The sequence below is a fragment of the Cavia porcellus genome, unplaced genomic scaffold (genome assembly GCF_034190915.1).
Source record: "Cavia porcellus strain 051 isolate PalLab524CR breed Dunkin Hartley unplaced genomic scaffold, mCavPor4.1 scaffold_2, whole genome shotgun sequence".
In the NCBI taxonomy this organism is placed as follows: Eukaryota; Metazoa; Chordata; class Mammalia; order Rodentia; family Caviidae; genus Cavia; species Cavia porcellus.
The window spans coordinates 120,854,733-120,873,596 of NW_026947485.1; the positions used below are offsets into that span (position 1 = coordinate 120,854,733).

An 18,864-nucleotide genomic window follows, 5' to 3' on the forward strand; every position below is an offset into this window, starting at 1 on the left:
GCTTTGGAAAGAGAGAGGGGAAGAAGACAGGAAGGGAGGGGAGTGAGGGGCAAATGAGTAAGATATATTACATACAGCTACAAATTCCCTGTGATGAATGTGATCAGTGTGAACGTCAAAGTGTACCAGTAAAATGAAATTTAAAAAAGCAAGAATGGGCATTCCAATACTTATAATAATTCAGTACGGAGTTCTCTGTAATTAGAGGTATCTAGGGTCAGGCTCAATGACTGCGCATCTATGAAGGATAGGTTGGACAGATTCCAGGCATTCAATCTGATTTAGATTTGCATGAAAAAGTCATTTTTGAAATCTATAACTCAATAATTAAGAAAGAAGATACATGTAGTGAATAAGTATTTAAAGCTACATGCTCGTTTAAAATCTTTTCCTTTTTCTCTGTTGTTTATTTTATTGCAGGTAGCTTTTAAATCTATAACACATTATACTTGCTTATCTAAACATTAATAGCAACATTTTTTCAAGCCGAGTTACATTTCTCAGAAAGTTCAAAACACTGATTTATAAATCTTTTAGAATTTTCAACCTGGTAGCCTCTTCTTCACAAGCATTCAAAATGAGGTTAAGTGGTTTTCCCCAAGGAATAAATATGTCAGGAGCTGCTCTGAAAATATCCCTAAGCAAAGCAATTTTCCAAAAAAACAGTGGGACATGACAAATAGCACAAGAACATGGTTATTGGATTTTGTTTCATTCCTAGGGCTACATTTATACATGCGTGGCAGAGAATGGCTTAAATTTTTTAACTTACACCTCACCTTAAAGTACCTAACTATGAAAATGATGCAGGACTTTATTCTCTTAAAGGTAAAAAAAAAAATTAATTAAGTATCTTAGTGTGCTTAAAGGCTGTGAAGTTTCAGCCTCTGAGATTTGGTTTGGGCTTGGACAAGGTGGAGATTTTTGCTGTCCCTGTTTTTGTCTATAGTGACCTACGGAGATGCTGACTCTGGTGAGCGTAGCTGCAGGTGACAGCAGTGAGGTCTGCGAGGGACCAGGGCCTATGCGTGAGCTTGTATCTTTAATGGTTCCCTCTTAGCTTCTCACTGCTCCCCACACTGCTGGGCTGCTCCCAGCGCTCTTCACATCTAAAAGTGCCTGCCACAAACTAATGAGACTCAGGAATGTCATCCACGCTTTGCTAGGGTGTCATGGCAAAATGCCAGAGGCCATGTGATTTCAACAACAAGATGCACTTTCCTACAGTTCTGTGAGCTAAACCTCCAGGATCTTGGCAGGGTTGGTTTATTCTGAGGCATACCCCGGGCTCATAGACTGCTGCCTTTCCCCACACTTTCATGTTCTCTTCCCTCTGTGAGCGTCTGCCTCCTAACCTCATTTTCCTACAAGGACACTGGTCCCATGATTAAAGTTGACCCACCTGGCCTCATTCCACCTTGAGCATCTCCTTATAAAGCTAGTTCCCAATACATTCACACTCTGAGGTACTAGGGTTTCAACACTGGAGTTTGGGGGTGGCACAAACTTAGCCCCTAACTGGAAAGTAAATAAACAGCAACACACTAAACTTATTATTTATCTGAAATATTTACTTGATTGACAGTTTTGCAAGATTTGACTGGATGTTTTGCATTGAGAAGATTTGCTAAAGTAGATAATTGAGATACTCACATTCACTTTAGTGAACTGGAGTTTTAGGCAAAAATCTTCCTGTGTTTTGTAGATAGTCTTGGTAATTCTACTAGTTTGCTACTTACCATCGAGACTAAATATATGCTTTCGCTAATATTGACAGAGACATGGACTGTTTCATCTTCAATATAGCAACCTTGATTTGGGAGTCTGGGGGAGCCAGTTAGAGCATGTGGGTGGTACAGCCCCTCGTGAAATTGGTTCCCTTATCCCAAGCGAAACATTCTACTTTCTCTGCTCTCCACCATGAGAACACAGCAAGAAGTCAGCCAGCTGCGGGCCAGCAGAGATCCCACAGTGGCCTCTCTGTGCTGGCCACCTGATCTCAGACTCCCTAGGCTCTAGAAAGATAAAAACTAAACATCTGTTGTTTAACTCACCCATTTCATGTAGCTTTTGTTGTAACACCCCAAACTGACTTAGACACCAGACAGACAACTTAATCTTTGTAGGAATACACAGTGGCACTAGGAATCTCAGCTCTAATTCCACATATGCTGAACTTAGCAGCACAGACCTCACTGTAGCTACTTAATATGCCCCATGAATGATGAGGAGGAGAAGTGCAAAGAGGTATTTGAAAAGCATACATGTTCTTGATATACCGAAAAATCACTGTTTTCTTTCTCTAATGAATGGGCTTCTCAGAGAAGGATTCATGTAAGATTGCTTAATGCTTTTTTCCTATTTAATTAAAAATAAAGTTTTATCTGAAATGGATTAAACACAACTGCTGTTTAATTAAATCAGAAAGGTTTAAGAGGATCATTCCAATAAGATCAATTAACATTCCATTCCATATTGAACGTAACTAGAAAAGCAATTCCTGTAATTCACTGGCATAACCTTAAAACCTGCTTGGCCTTTCCAACCTATCTACATGGCATTTCCTTAAAAATACAAAGAAAAAAAAGGAAAAAAAAATACATATACTCTAATGTTTGTACTAATTTAAAAATTTAAATGATATATAAAATAAAACCAACATATCTATTTGATAATTGTCATTTTGAGTGACAGGATTCATCATGACAACTTGAAGCTTTCATGTTTGCAAGTTTTAACCCATATAATAAGAATTTGAATCTCTATTTTTTTTAAAGAAACAGTTTCTTTTGGTGTTTAAAATATTTGCCGTGAATTTCCAAGTTTCACAACTTATGTAGACATAGAACAATTCTGCTACTACCAGTAATAGTTTTTAAAGGTTTATAAAGCACTCTTAGCTAACATTCATAAAAATTTCCAGAAATAGAAAAAAATGAAGCAACCTTTTACTACTGGTACTTTGTGATAAACAGACTAATTGAAATTACAAAGTCTGCCTTACTCTTTCAAACATCTACATGGTATTATTTGCTCCTAAATACACACTGCTTTGTTTTCCTATCAAGATAAACTATTTTGCAGTGTGCCTGGAGATGGCTAGGGGGTGGCCAGGAGTGGGGCAGATGTCACGCTCAGCAGCTCCCAGCTGGGCTCTGTCCTCAGGGTTTGCACCTGGCTGCACTCACTGTCACTGGACAGAAGGGTCCAGTGAAGGTCGGCTTTCCCAGCCCGGAGGCTGTCGGCCCCAGCAGGTGCACCCATCGAGGAGCGGCCTGAGCTGGTCCTCAGCGGTTCCCTTTTACACGTTTAGCTTCTCCAAAACCACTGCTCCTGACTCCTATGCTTTCTCTACTACTTGCTTGCTGTACTGTTCTCTTCATTTTGGTGAACTATTTTGGTGATTCATTTAATATTTTCTTATCAAAAAAGACTGCATATGAAAATATAATGGCTTGATCAATAAGAATCAGTGACTTTTTTCATGTTGTTGATATTTTTCATTTTTCAGATTTCTTTTTTCCATCTGATTTAAAAATCTATCTAAAGACACTTACAAGTTACATACAACATATAGATACTAGCAAAAACAGTTCTTGGTAACAAAGACAAGGCAGGGGGCATTAGAATGCCTGACTTGAAATTATAGTACAAAGCTACTGTGGTAAAACCAGTATGGTATCAGAAAAATAAAAAAAAAAAAAAACAAACAAATAAACAACAACAACAACAAAACAATACCAAACAGACCTGAGGATCAGAGGCACTGATTAGAAGATGTAGACACAACTCTAAACACACTCAGTTACCTGATCTTGGTAAAAAGGGTCAAACATGTTCCCGAGAAGAATGACAGCCTCTTTAATAAATGGTGCTGGGAAAAACCCAACTTCCCTCATGCTGAAGACTACAACTTGACCCATGTCTATCACCATGCACTAAACTAAAATCAAAATGGTCAAAGATCTAGATATCAAAGCAGCAGCAATCTGCTGGAAGAGAAAATAGGTAGAAATGTTGAAGACACAAGTATAGGCACAGACTTCATGAACAAAATCCAGATGGCATGGGAAATGCTACAAAGAACCAAGCACTGGGACCTCATCCTATTAAAAAGAAGTCAACAACAGAAGGAAAAAACAACTCACAGAGCGGGAAAAAAGAAAAATATCCAACAGCTCTTTAGACAAAGGATATACCTGGAACATACAAAAAACTGAAAAAAATCAAACCCCAAAATTGAAAGAACCAGTTCAAAAACGGTCAGCTGAGATGAATACACACTTCTCAGATGAAGAAATAGAAACCAGCAAATAAATATATGAAAAAGGGTTTATGATCATTGGTCATTGAGACACACAAATTAAAGCAATGCTAAGAATCCATCTCACTTCAGAAAGAATGGTTATCATCAAGAAATCAACTAACAACAATTGCTAGTGGGGCTGTGGGGAAAAGGAACCCTACTCCACTGTTGGTGAGAGGATAGACTGGTGCAGTCACTGTGGAAATCTGTATGGAAATTCTTCAAACAAATTGGATTAGAGGTCCCATTCAGCTTAGCTATTGCTTTTATGGGTATCTTCCCAAAAGAGTAAAAAATATCATACCATCGTGACGTATATGCTCCCATGTTTATGGCAGCACAATTTATAATAGCTATATCTTGGAAACAAAGCAAATTTCCATCAACCAAAGAGTGTATTAAAAAAAAAAAGATGTGGTCTTTTATTCAATAGAGTACTATTCAGCCATAAAGAAGTGTAAACCTGAGACATTTGTAGGTAAATTAATGGAACTTGAGACTATACTCATTAGAGAAAAGTCAGACTGACATGTAATCATTGTATTGTCTCTGTGGTGTGAGAAACTGAAAGAGTAAATAAGTCCAAAATGTAAAACAGCAATTGAGAAAAAGAAAGAATTATTCAAAAGGAAAGATGAACTAGGGCAGGAGAAGGGGGCAAGACAGGAAGGGAAAGGAAAAAAATATCCAAGTTACCCATTTTAGTAGTTTCTCTTAGTTCATTGAAAAGAAAAGTTTGTACTAATGTTGTCTGGAGAAGTTTTTATGCCTGTATCTTGTGCTTTGAGTAACTAGTTTGCAGATAACAATATGCAGTGTATTAAATATTGTTATTTTTCTATTCTTTTGTAAAGAAATCTTGTTTTATTTTTTCCACAAAATTAAAAAAAAAAAAAGAAAGAAAATAAATTCTGGAGCAAATGCAAAGAATTTGATGTGTTTCTAGAGTTCTGGTAAAGCTTTCCATTAACCCGCAGCTGCCCTGGACAGCTGTATCCCTGGGTGACCAGCAGGGTGATCTGGACTCTGAGGTGTGCGTGACTTTACATGTTTAAATGGTAGCCTGGGGACAAAGGTGGCTGTCTTGCATTCTGACCCTTTTTTCTGACACAGAGAAAAGCTCTCTCTGGCTTTTTGCTCCTGTCTTCAGAGGAAGTCTTCCATGGAGGCACAGGGGGCGCTGCTGGCCTTAGGCACTATCAATGTGGAAGAGACCAAGGCCTGAACCACCATCCTGCTGGCTAGATTCCAGGTGGAATTGGTGGACTCAATATCTGTACTTAGCTTCTTCTGCAAACAGTCAGGAGACTCCAACTTTTAATAGATAAAGAGGCTTCAGCACTCACATTTACTCATTTTCAGAGAGTGTTCATCATGTATTTTCAAAATAGTTCCAACAGTTTTGCTAAAGTCAGAGGAGCCAAGCTTCGCAGGTGTGTAATTACTCTTGCCATTGAACACAGCCACACACCACGCAATCAGAGGCACTCACTTCATTGGGAGAATGGCGCTGTTTTTCATTTGACATCTTTTATTTAGAAAATATTTTTCCCTTGAACATTGACAGGTGTGTCATCTCTGTCGTTTTTCTCTCCCATGTTTGCAGGAGGATTTGTGATCAGGTTGTGGCAGCAGTCTTGGGGAGAAGCCGCCTGAGATCTGAGGTCAGGCCTGCTCCCCTGATAATCAGTACAGCAGTGTAGACGCTCCAGTAGACACTGCCAAAAAGAAGTCTGCCTACAGTCTGAATAGAAAGGTCAGGCTGTAATTTGGCCTAGTGTGCAAAAGAAAGATGAGAGAAACAGACAGAGACAGAGAGAGAAAGAGAGACAGAGACATAGAGAGAGACAGAGACACAGAGAGAGAGAGAGCCAGAAAGAGAGTGACAGAGAGACAGGGACAGAGCCAGTGCGTTGCTTTGGCACTGCACCCAAATGTTGGAGCCTTACAGCTCCCAGGCATCCTGGGAGGTAAGGTCGGTCATAGTTTGAAGATGAGGAATTGTGGAGTGGTAAATGTGCGTGTCTAGCTAATAAAGATATTAAGAAGCAAAGTGAGCATTTGCAGTACAGGAGCTGGAATGGAATCAGGTTTCACTCCTTCAACCATCATCAGCAGATCCTTAGGAGACAAAATTCTTCTCTCTCGTGGGCAAGGCAGGCCACACCACATGAGTGACTTCCCAGTATGGAAACGTTGGGAAGACAGACTCATGACGTGATTCCCAATTCTGTGGTATTCATTTGTGTCATGACGGCACTGAAGTTGCTTAAATCAAGTTTACAGAGTCAGAATGAGTTTCTCAAAATAGGATCTAGGAACCACTGACTTGAACCCCACGCCAATCTTCTCACTACGAACAGCTCCAGGTTGGAGGCTTTCACCCAAGACTTTGTTTCAACTTGAGGAGAACGTGGAACCAAGTTCATCCCCTGATGTTTCCGTGACTAAGTCCCAGCAAAGACCCTGCAGATCAATGGATCTTTCTTATGGTAGGATCACAAGCTCATTTCCCTTCTTTCCTACCCTTATTACAGAAATCTTTCAGCTTTAATATTAAATTTATACTTTTAACGTTGTAAGAGTATTAAGAGGTAAAAATCAGTTACCATTTTAATGGTAGCGATCCTTTGAAATTAGGTTCATTTATTCCATAATAAATATTTATGTGAACACTGCTTGAAATAAGATCGTTCACTGGTGCAGCTATTCCAGTAAGTACTTCAACTTAATCTTCTATCATGCTATCCTTTTATTTGAAATTATATGCAGAATAGATTGATTAATGCACCAAAAGTTTCCATCAGCTTGCTAGGAACTGAACTTCTACCTTTCAAACACACTGTGCCTTCCACACCTCCAGGACTATGCATACCTTCCCTCTGGACTCCACCTTTAATCCACTTCCTGCTCCTCCCTCCTGCAGTGCCAGCCAGCTCCTGCCCACACTTTAGGTCTCTGTTCCACCCCTTTCCTCAGTAGGTCTTCTGGGATCCCTAGGCTGGATCTCAGCATCCAGCTCTACTCCTGTCTTGTAATTCATGAGGATATAAGCTTTCCCTTTCTTTTGTCTCTTATTTGTGACTGTCTCTATAAGCAATAAACTTCACAAGGGCAAGAAACTTGCTTTCTTATTTGTCTTTCTCTGGAACACAAGACTCTTGGCCTGAAATTTTTGTGATAAATATCTGTTGAAAGTGGAGTTGTGATGCTGAATTAAACTGCATAAATGTGTAAGTTTTTTTTTTTTTTTTTTTTTTTTTTTTTTTTTTTTACCTCCTTGGGTGGAATAAAATCCTTGAAATGAGAAGCAATGATCACTGGTTTGCGCCATCCCTCCTAAGGGCATGGATGGTGTATGATGACACTAAACAGCTCGGAGACCTGTCTTTCTTAGAGAATGTTACCCAGGAACACACCACATACAGTGCTTCTCTGGACATAACATCACTCTGGATCTTCTCTGGATACACATAACTGTAAAGATTTTCCTTTCTTCTCTGGATACTGGGCAACTAACCACCCAGGTATTTTTATTTCAGTATGTGTGATATTTCCTCCTTCAGAAGTAAGGAAACATAAGAAAGGGCTGGTCATGGCTCAGGGGCTCACAGTACATTAACACAGAGCCAAATCAAAATTCCTTGTATATGGTAAGGTGATTCTTTCTCAGCACCACATTTTAGGACATTTCTTTGCAGTCTACTATTTTCAGGCCTCAGCTAGCAAATCTTAAAGAGCTGGGTATTTTAAGGAGTCCTGCACTCAGCATTGCCACAGGGGTTATTCAAAAAGTTATTAAGGATTTGAGAGATTCTAGCCTGATGCACTGCAGAATTATAAAACCTCTGTTCTGTTAGGAACCTGTTTTCACTGGAGTTGCTGAGTGTCAACAGTCTCTTCTCTCATACTAACCTTCATTTTCCCTTGCTGATGCTCTGCTTGTCCTAGGCCAATATCCTTGAGAGAGAGGTGACAGGTGTGGTCAAACTCATGCTTCCCTTGCTGTCCCAGCTGGGACCCAGCTCCCCAAGCAGATAAAGTGAGACCTGAAGCAAAAGTTAAGAGGAACTTCTTCCTAGGGTACTTCAGAGCTTCAGTGTTGTGTCTTGCAGTGTCCCTCGTGGGGGTGTTCTGCACAAAGGTACTCAACTGAGAGACCAGGGGGCAGTGGAAAGTATCTTGGCTCTGTTCCGCAAGACCTCACTTGCTCCTCCCAGGGGACAGAGGACTTGAGCACAAGTGCAGGCAATGGGCAGAGCCCACATCCTCCCATCTGCAGGTTCAATCCTCCCTTCCTTCTCCCCAGAGGGCACCACGAATGGCTTCTAAGGTCCTTGGACAGACCTGTGTTCTAATTAGCATTAGCTGGACACCATAGTGCTACTGCTCACCTCTCTGTATTCTCTGACTTTCTACATGTGTTTGGTTAACAAGCAGGAACACAAAGGAGACAGTTTGATTTATTTTACATTTTGCTTGGAAATAGTTTAGCTGTTGCTTCTATTTTATTTTAGAGACATCAAAAGCTAGCTAAGTTTTAAAACAATAAATAAAACAGTAGGAAAGAAGAGTGATTTCTGTAATATGTTTCACATTTATTTGATATATTTAGAAAACCACCTTGGAAATGAATATATTTATGCAGTATATAAACAGATGTTGTTATATTAAAAAAAACTCCAAAGAATAAAACTTCGGAGATTGTACACTTTCCATATTTAAGTCTCATTAGCATTTTAATTCCAAATATTATTTATAAATAGAAATTTTTAAGTACTATTTTTTAGCAGCATTTTCCCCCTAAGAATTGAATAAGGAACACAGCACTGTGATTCTACACACCCATTACTTCCTGAGACCTCCATGGCTGAAAGAGGGAACAAAACCAATCCTGGAACAATCAATGGATTAACTTTGCTAAATAATAAAATCTTTTGCCATGGCATATTTTACGAATTACATGGCATCCTCTGTCTCTTGTTGGTGAGTATGGTCTCATAGATGAGAAGAACGATGTTCATTGATACAAAGAGAGGGCTCAGAAAGCAAGGGGCTGGCATTCTCCTGTTTCTTGTTCCTGAGTAGCCTTGGGTGGTAGATGCAGGGACAGCTGTATCTAGCCTGTCTCACAATTTCCCACCCAAGGGCTCCAAAGATAGAGGAATGACTGTTTTTTTTTTTTCTTTTTTTCTTCTTTTGTTCCCCTTTCAGCTCCCCATCACACCTCTCTGCGTGACTGCTTTGTGAAAATTAGGATGTGTTTGCTCTATGAGAAATAACTTCTGCCTCTGCCTCTAGCTTTCTCTAGGTTGATTCCAAGATGGCGCCCTTCCATCCAAGTCTCCGTTCTGTCCACTGAAGGACACAGCTGTGGCTAGGTTGGGTATGTGTGGCTACATTGGCAGCTGCCTTTACAAACACGTGGTTGCATTAGGAAACCTCTCCCATGATATATCTGTCCAGGAGAAAGCTGAGCTTAGACAATGATGGGTGATGGGTAAGGGTTGGCCATGATTGTTGGAGTCAGCAATTGCTGTGGGTAGTAACATACAGCTACTGTGGAAAAATCATGAAATGTCATCAACATTTAAAACATGTAAAATAACTGGTTCAAAGCCAAGGAGACAAAAAAAATCTCTCACTTTCATCTTTTGATCAAATAGAATATAGCCCCAGGGTTTGGATTAAAATGAATCCTGTAGCTGTGAGTCTCAAGAGGATGTGTGTGAATGCTGGGGAAAAATAGAGAAGGGAACTCACAAAGGCCCAAACACACTTGCATGTACTGTACAGGGCGTTTTCTTCCTGTGATTATGTTCAGTCTTCCAAAAGCCCTGAAGAATGGGCTTTCAGTGCATTTCCCAGGAGAAGAAGCTGATGCTAGAGCAAACAATAGCCCTCCCAATGTCACATAGCTAGCCAGTAAAGTTTAAAATGTGAGTACAAATGCTAAAGAATGACTTTGTTTCTTCAATGGTATGAATCCACTAACACGAAATGAAAACTTCAGAAGACTTTGAAAGTCATCTAATGACAACTGCTATGAACTGCAGATCCCCACAACACTCCAAATATCCTGTACTCCAACAGATGTCGAGATGGGTAATGTGCTGAGAAAGACTGAGAGTTTATCACCTGGATTCATGTGCGAGTCTAATGTGTGCATCTGACTCCCAGCATTCCATGAAGCACAGAAGAGCTGGACTAAAGAAAACATTTTATTTTCTCTAGAAAATAATCAAGACAAATACTTTTGAAGTGGAAGTCAATTTAAGCACATTTGCTTGGAAGTTAATAAGCTATTAGGCTTTCCAATATCTATCCATTTGGTGTAGATGCATAAGACAAAACAAGCACAGATGAGCAATCTACTGGAGTCATTATCCACCAAACAAACTCAGGACTATGTCAGCATTGCAACTTCATTCAGAGAGCTACACCAGGAGGAAGAAAGCAAATGACAAGGTGGAAGCAGAGTTGCTGGGTTTAGCAGAATGGAGTATCAGAAGCCTTGTTAAATTTAAATTTCAGATAAACTACAATTTATTTTAATGTGCTTTTCTTGCAATATTGTCAACAGCCTAACACTAAAAATCACTCCTCATTTATCAGAAATTCAGATTTAACTGAGATTCTTGTATTTTTATCTGGCAACTTTAAAGGACAGAGATGGCCAGAGTTTCACTGGGTACTGAGGCACTCTGATCTGATCAATGGGTGGCATTTTCATAATGTGGACATTTTTAAGTACTTTATAAATTCAAAGTCACTTAATCTTGAGTACCACTCTGTAAGATGGATACTATTATTTCTATTTCAAAAATAAGACTGTGAAGAGTACCAGGTGGAATCACTTGCCTACAATCAGACTAATTAGTGACAGAGGTGCCAATTCAATCCAGATGGTTGTGCATACAGCTTAACACCCTGAACACTATAATATACTGTCTTTTATTGAATGTATTAGCGCTTTTGGAGTTATCCAACAGACTGCATACAGCATGGCAGTTTTTGAAAACATTTTTTCACAAACTTTCAACATGCATCTAGTATTTATCTAAATTTCTTTAGAAAGAAAGAATACTCATAGCTGTTGTTAGGAATATATGTTATGTATATGTTATAAATGCATCTATCTATATTTCTATATATAAATAGCTATATCTATATCTACATATAGAAAAAAGAACTAATGAACAAAATGTATTGAATTGTTTAATTTATCAAGATGTTAAGTTCTTTAATTCCATACAGGAGAGTTTTATATTATGTAAATAAATCCTACTCAGAAAATAGAATTACAGCTACTAATGTGGTTTCACTTTCTCATAGATTTTATGTCTGATTCCATGTGTGGAGCTTCGATATAGTTTATTTACTACAGCATTGGAAAAAAAAAAAAACTAAAGATTTAGCGTTCATTTTAACCCTTTAACAAATTTCAGATCAACACAAGCCTGGATTGTGAAAGTTTATATATTGCCGCTATGACACTTCTAAAGAAAGTATTTTAATACTTTACTCCTGGAATGCAACTAGGGTCACCCTCAAAAATATATATAAGTATACAGTTACTTCTACGTAATTCTTCTTTTCTCAAAGTTTAATACAAGTTTGAAGGAATATAAGACATTTGTCCTAAAATGGACACTTAAGTGCCCAAAGCAGACTCAATAATGTCTGAATTTTCAGAAGTGGAATATAAGCATCTATTATTTTCACCCATTCTGGTTCTCCAAACCGCACTTGGAGAAAATGACTTTGACACCCAAGATTCAAGAAAATACCAGCAGCTGGTGGTGTGCTGTTTCTCACTGAGAGCTTTAAAGCTGTTTTATTTTTAGAATTTCCCCTATTTTCCCTTACAGAGTTTGAGGCAGCTGGAGCGAACATATGCACATGTGTTTAGTATTGCTTTCTAAAGTACCCTTAGATCCAGTATCTTGTGTTATAGATGGTCCCACGTCATCAGGCTCATATCTAACAGGACCGAAGGGTCCTGCAGTTTTGGGGACGAGCCATCAAATCCTACCGCCCTGGGGACTGGAACTCTGCAGTGCTTCTCAGGGAAGGAACTCAATTGAGCCTTTGAGACGGGGGCTGGACATTGGGAGAGGCTAAAAACATGAGCCTCGGTTTGACAACAGTTATGGAATGATCTTTGCTTTTATTTTTGCTCATTACCCGAACCCTCATAAGCACACACAGTTTTGCTAATTATGTTACATACACAACTATTCAGTGCCAGTAATAAACACAGACGACTTTGTGATGATAGTTAATACAAGTCTGAATGCAACAACTATACGATTTATTCTATGTCTTACTTTAAAACTATAGAACCAAGAGATCACAAGAATAAAGAGGTAACTATTATCTGTAGGTAAAAACATTTTCGCTTTTTTTCTTTTTAATGTCAGATATTCTCATATAACAAGCTTTTTTCCGACTTTCCATAGCATAAAGAAAGCACTCAAATGTGTATGAATCCATTCTACTGGGTGAAAGCATGCACGTGTGAATCTGCCCCTTGGTAACCTTCTGATGCAAAGGACATGAGCAAGCACACGAAAACATATGAAACGAGAGAAGCATGTTTTTGTGGTCTGACATTCTAACTGAGGAACACCTGCAGGGAAAAAATAGTAACGCTTCCTCAGTTTGGAGCCCCATACCTCAGGATGCAAGACTCGCTGCCCAGTGTCTAGGGCTTACACTGCATGTCCACTTTTAGAGTGAAATGGTGACCCTGAATTCCTGCAGTGGGCATGTCAGTCATAACAGCCTCTTTCCTTGGGATGGAGAGAAGCCAGACTAAAAGACTGGCAAATACACATGAAGCCAAACTAGTTTACACAGACACAGTTGGAATGGTCCTCTGCCTTTCTGAGTACGAGGAAATCCATTTTAGAAAGTTCTCAAACACACTTCGACCTGGGAGGCAGAATCTATTTACGACATGGATGACAAGAATATATTTGTGTATTGTGGAAAACTTCTCGAGCTCAGTCTTGTACTTGTGAGAACTGTTTCTCAGCACAGAAGACCACTCCATGGGATTTTGTTACTACAGAGTGATCAAGATGGGAATTTAGCTCAGCAGCGTAAGCGCCTGCCTTGCAAACACACAGTCATGAGTTCGATTCCTGGTACAGAAAAAAAAAAAAATCCTCAGTGCATATGGTCCACGTCAGTCAGGGCAGGCATTTCCTCTTCTTTAGCAACAGGTGTGTTACTGACAGAATGTTCTTAACATGTTAACATGGAACTGAAACAATGCTTTGCATCCACTAGGCAGCTTGAAATATAGATACACACACAGAGCTGATGAAAAAAACTGCTTTCCATATTAAGCAGGTATGTAATAAAATGGAAGAAAACAGTGGAATAAAAATATTTTTAAGGGTATATATATTTTCCATATATTTGATTTACTGAAAAATGTTGATAAAAAATTCTGCTAAGATTAGATCTCGTTCCATGGGACATTAATCACAAACAGCCATAAAAATGGCAATGAACAGAAAAAAGATAACCTGGAGTTTTGGTTCCAGACCTGTCATTCACAGGATCAAATCATGTGATCTCTGCAAGCTATTATTTTCATGTTTGTGACAGGAAAACATTTACTCAAATGATGGATATATACCATAATTAAAGATAATTAAAGAGGCAATAACAACAACAATAGAAGTCTGGCGTAGTGCGACATGACCATACTTTGAGCGCTCAGGGAGGCTGAGGCAGAGGATTAGTTAGAACCCAGCATGGGCAATTTAGTGAGTGAGTGAGGCTCTCTCAAAATTTAAAATGAAATATATAAGCAAAACTGTCAACAGAGCCAGGGATGTGGTTTAGTATGAAGGCCCTGGGTTCTATCCTCAGTACTGGAAAAATCATTAGAAAAGCCTTTTGCAAACAGTAAAGTGTCTCAGAAATGCAAAGAGACTCACCTGCAACATTCCCAAGTGGTTCCTGAAAATATGGGGTGGTAATTTTAAATGCTCTCTGTGATCAAGTAAGTTTAAAGACTACTACGGGAAGACAAAGTTAAGCACCTCTCTCTTCTGTAGAATTATTGGGAGTCTTTACTATGTCAACATGAGTGTGTATAGTAACAGCGGTAGAGACATACATAATTTACTGTATCTTTATCAGCACAGGACCTATTTGTTTATTTGAGCACTCATGGAAGTCATGCTTTGGGGAGTACTTTTTGGAATCACTGATGAAATCAATCATTTGGAGAGAAAGAGATTTCATTTTACTTTGAAGCAGTACATTTTTAGCATGAAGGAGCTACATGGATTTCTCTAAACTTCTTGCTTCATATTCAAGGCACAATTTGCAAATTGTGAGTCTGTCATCAGGAGTACCCATACTGGTAGGGAACTATACGAGTAAAAAGAATCATGTGAAAGGAGAAATTATGGACACAAAGCAGCAGTTTACAGTCCCAGAAAGACAGCACCCAAGAGAGCAGAAGGGTTGGAGAAGTTGCAGGCTGGCTTGGAAGCAGCTGCCTCAGGGGTCCTGGGAGTCCTATGGAGGTAACCTCAGATGGCTCCTTGGGAATGAGACAAAGGCCCTCCAGGGACGCAGGAACCAAGGGACAGGTCAAAGGGAGAGGGTGACATTGGGTTTTCTTGATTGACCAGGCCTGGAAGGCACCCGAGATGTTCAGAAATTAAAGTGTTTCTCCTCTCCTCCTCGCTACCTTCTCTATCTGTCCCCGCCAGAAAATGTTTACCTGACTTTCTTCTGAAATAAAAAAAAAATTCAAAACAGGAAGGGGCTAAGAGGAAACTGTAGCGAGGTAGCTCTAACACATTTTTTCACACATTTTGAGGAATCTTTGGAGAAAAGAAAGTGACCAGATGTTGTTACAGTACATTCAGGAAAGAGCAAAGCTACTGGCGTCTACTGGTTTTTGGAGAAGCACTGTGCTAGTTCAGCACAAGAACAACATGAAAGAAACAAGGCGCGTGAGACTGAAAGTGCGCTTTGATGAGCCACATTTTCCCCAAGGAAATGTTAATTTATTAATGAAAGAGATAATGCATGCAGTATTTAGTATAAATTTATTTATGTTGATATTAGCTAACAAATAAATACTTCAGAAATGAAACATATCTATAATCATGAATGCAAACAAAACTGAATTACCTGCTCATGATAGCATTAAAGGTTTGGAAGAAAAAATATAAATGTCTCTCAGATCAACCAAATGAGGTTGGTGAGCTTAAACAGGACCAAGACTGCTGAACATGGCAGCACCCTGTTTAGAAGCTGTGACCTGTCTACTACAGGTACACTATTGGGTTGGGAAGAAATCATAACTTCAGCTCCTGTTTTCTATTTGGTTTTGTTACGTCCCTCCTCCTTGTCTGTCTCAGTCATGAGAAAAACTAAACCTGTCCTCCATCAAATTGTGTTGTCATGTATTTTGTCCAGTGATGGAAATGTGACCTGCACAGTTTCATTTTAAATAAAAAAATAGGAACTGTATTTTCCAAATATCTAGTGTAGATGTATGTATATTTGTGAGTACATTTAATATTGAGTACTGCAGTAAAGGTCCTACAATTTCTATAGTAGGAAACCTCAAATTCAGAGGGCAATTTGGATCTGCAGAAGAGCTAGCAGATCAATCAAGACCAATTAAGTGTCCAGAAGTGTGCTGATCACCACTGAGCAGAAAAAGGGGTCCCAATGAACAGTATCTCCTGTATGGTGTATTTCACTTACTCATGAAGTGGCCTAATATATGTTGTGGTGGAAGTCTTTGCACGAGCTCGCTACCATGTGTTGATTCTCATTTCCACTGCTGACTGCCTGTGTAATCTTTAGCAAAATTATCTGACTACATAACCTCGTTATAAAACAAACATAAGTTAGCTCCCTGAGAGGGCTGCTATAAAGCCAGAATGAGATCACCAATTAAAATTGATTCCAATTTTCTCCAAGAGACTTTACAAATGTTTACAGTATCTGAAACAGTATTCTAATTTTTACTCATTGGCATATTTTTCAGCTCATATTTTTAGAGAAAGTTACCATTCTTACAAATTCCATTAATGCAAAAATAACTAATATGTCATGAATTAAAATTCATTAATGCACAAAGTAACCAGAAGCCATTTAATCCTCATTATCATAAAAACATGAATGGGTCTGCTATGCTCATATAATTCTTGCAATCCTGCCATTCAGTACTTCAATGGTTTCAAATATTGCTTCTGAACAGAAGCACCCAATTTCTTACATTCCTGCTTTTTTGCTTTTTGAATGTTGAATCCATGACAATTAGGGAACTGGTAATTCTACGTGCAGGCCGACACAGTGCCAAGTACATGCTTCAGTTCCTGCACCTGGCATTGTGCTGTGTTTTAACAGGTGTCTCAAAATATTTATTTGTATTACAAAATTACGAAGTCATTTAAAATAATTCCAACCACAAGGCTCCTACCCAATTGTTATTACCACTTGGCTTGACTTTTCAAGGCTGCATTTTCTGTCTAAATATACTCCCAATTGTCATCAATTGCTATAGTTTTCCATATTGATATCAAATGCTAGTATTTTTTAGCATTTTTCATGATTTTATACATATCAGGCTTATATAATAGGCTATGAAGAGTGGTTTAATATACCTCAATACCTAGTCTTGGAGCAATTGTGAGATATTTTTAAAGAGCTGATCAAATAAGTGACTGAGAATTAGACTCAGTAAAATGCTAAGAGCATTATTTCTGATATTACATAGATAAGCTCTGCATTACATAACAATTAGCATTTTTGAAAGTTCATTTTGAGGTTGACTGTTTACATTTGTACTATTATCTGCATAATTAGATGTCTTTTTGTTAACTTCATACTTACGCTCAGTTGTTGGAATGATCACCTGTTACACATTGTTCTTTTTAGAGCTGATCATCGTTGAGATGCTAGACTTAGTGCTAAAAAGGTGTTAAAGTAAAAGGTATCCTGAAAGTGATATTTTTGTGTTATCTCCATTTAAAACAACCTAACAATCTGCAGCCCGGGATTTTGATGGGATTTGTCAGCCATCAGACCCAGATGTGTGGCTCTGAAGCTGCATTCCACATTGGGCAGCAAGGCTGGCCGCTCTGCTCTTTGCTAGGTACTTTCTGGACAAATGTCCTGTTTCATTTTGTTGCACCTGTGAAAGTATTTTTTCCTAATCAGGCAGTGAAGATTTCCTGTGACAGTACACAAATCACACAAACTTTAAAGATGATTTATGGTCTGAGTAATGTAAGGGCATTCTTTGATTCATTTTGTGTGCTCCTCTATAAAATATCACTTTGAAATCACAGATGCTATTTCACAATAATGCAAACAATCAGCTCCATATATTTGAAATCTTCTTTATAGATGCCCTCTTCATGCTGCTTACTGTTTACTATAGAAGAAATATTCAAGCTGAGAATTAAAACTCAGAATTCTTCTTCAAGAGGAAGAATGATTCTTAGGGACCCAGTAGTTATCTGAGAGCCCTACCGCCCACGTCTTTATAAGTAAATACAGCAGTGATGGCAAACCTTTTAGAGCTTTCAGGGATAACATACACCTGCTGTAGCCTGTGTGCCATAGGTTCACCACCCCGGTCTACAGGGAAAGAAAAACCAATCCCTGTTAAAGAGCAGTGAATTTTGTGACTAGATTATTTCCTTTTATAAATTTGAAATGGACACATGAACTAAGGCTTATTTAATTCAAAAGCTTAACTTCAATTTCTTCCTTACATATTTCCTCAAAATCTTTATAGAAATTAATCTCCATAGGGTTAGATGCAATTTTGAAAAAGGTCAGCACTTAAAATGTGCAGCTTAACCACTGTATTAATTCTAATAATTTGCTTGACATCCTATGCAGGCTACCTCAGAGTAAAAAAAATATCTTCTAAAATAGACCAAAAGGCCATTTCCCAAGTTATATTAGTCTTTGTACTCTTCCTGTTGGTCACTTATATTATGTCACCAGTTATGAGTTCTAAGTAGATTTACCTATGGAGAGTAATTACCTATGCTCTACAGTCATTAGCAATGAGAGCTATAAATATTTATCCACGTATAGTTAATTTACTGTAACAATGTGTGATGCCATATTTTAAGTTTTTCAGCAATTCAGGTCCTTTCTTGAATCAGTATATTTCTCCATAATTTATGAGATTATCATAAGTGATGTCCCTGCTCCTGACATAAGAATGTCATTACAAATATTAAATTTTACTTATTAAGTTTATGGGCCAATTTAGATATACATAATGATCACATTCATCATAGGGAATTTGTACCCATACATGATATATCCTGCATCCTACTTTTTTATACGAACTTCTCCTTTCCCATCAACCCCTATCCCCACTCTTTATTTACAAATATTATTTCCATTTTATCCTGAGTGGATAAAAAAAGGTGCTGTTTTTTATACAATGGAGTACTACTCAACCATAAAGAAGGATAAAGTGGAGACACTTCTATGTAAATGGATGCACCTTGAGATCATTCTATTAAGAGAAATAAATTGGA

General features: G+C 38.4%; 1 protein-coding gene across 5 annotated transcripts in view; it reads right to left on the reverse strand.

Moving 5' to 3' along the window:
* Positions 1-18,864, reverse strand: part of Edil3 (EGF like repeats and discoidin domains 3) — a 409,108-nt gene that overhangs the window by 83,482 nt on the left and 306,762 nt on the right. The window lies entirely within an intron of this gene.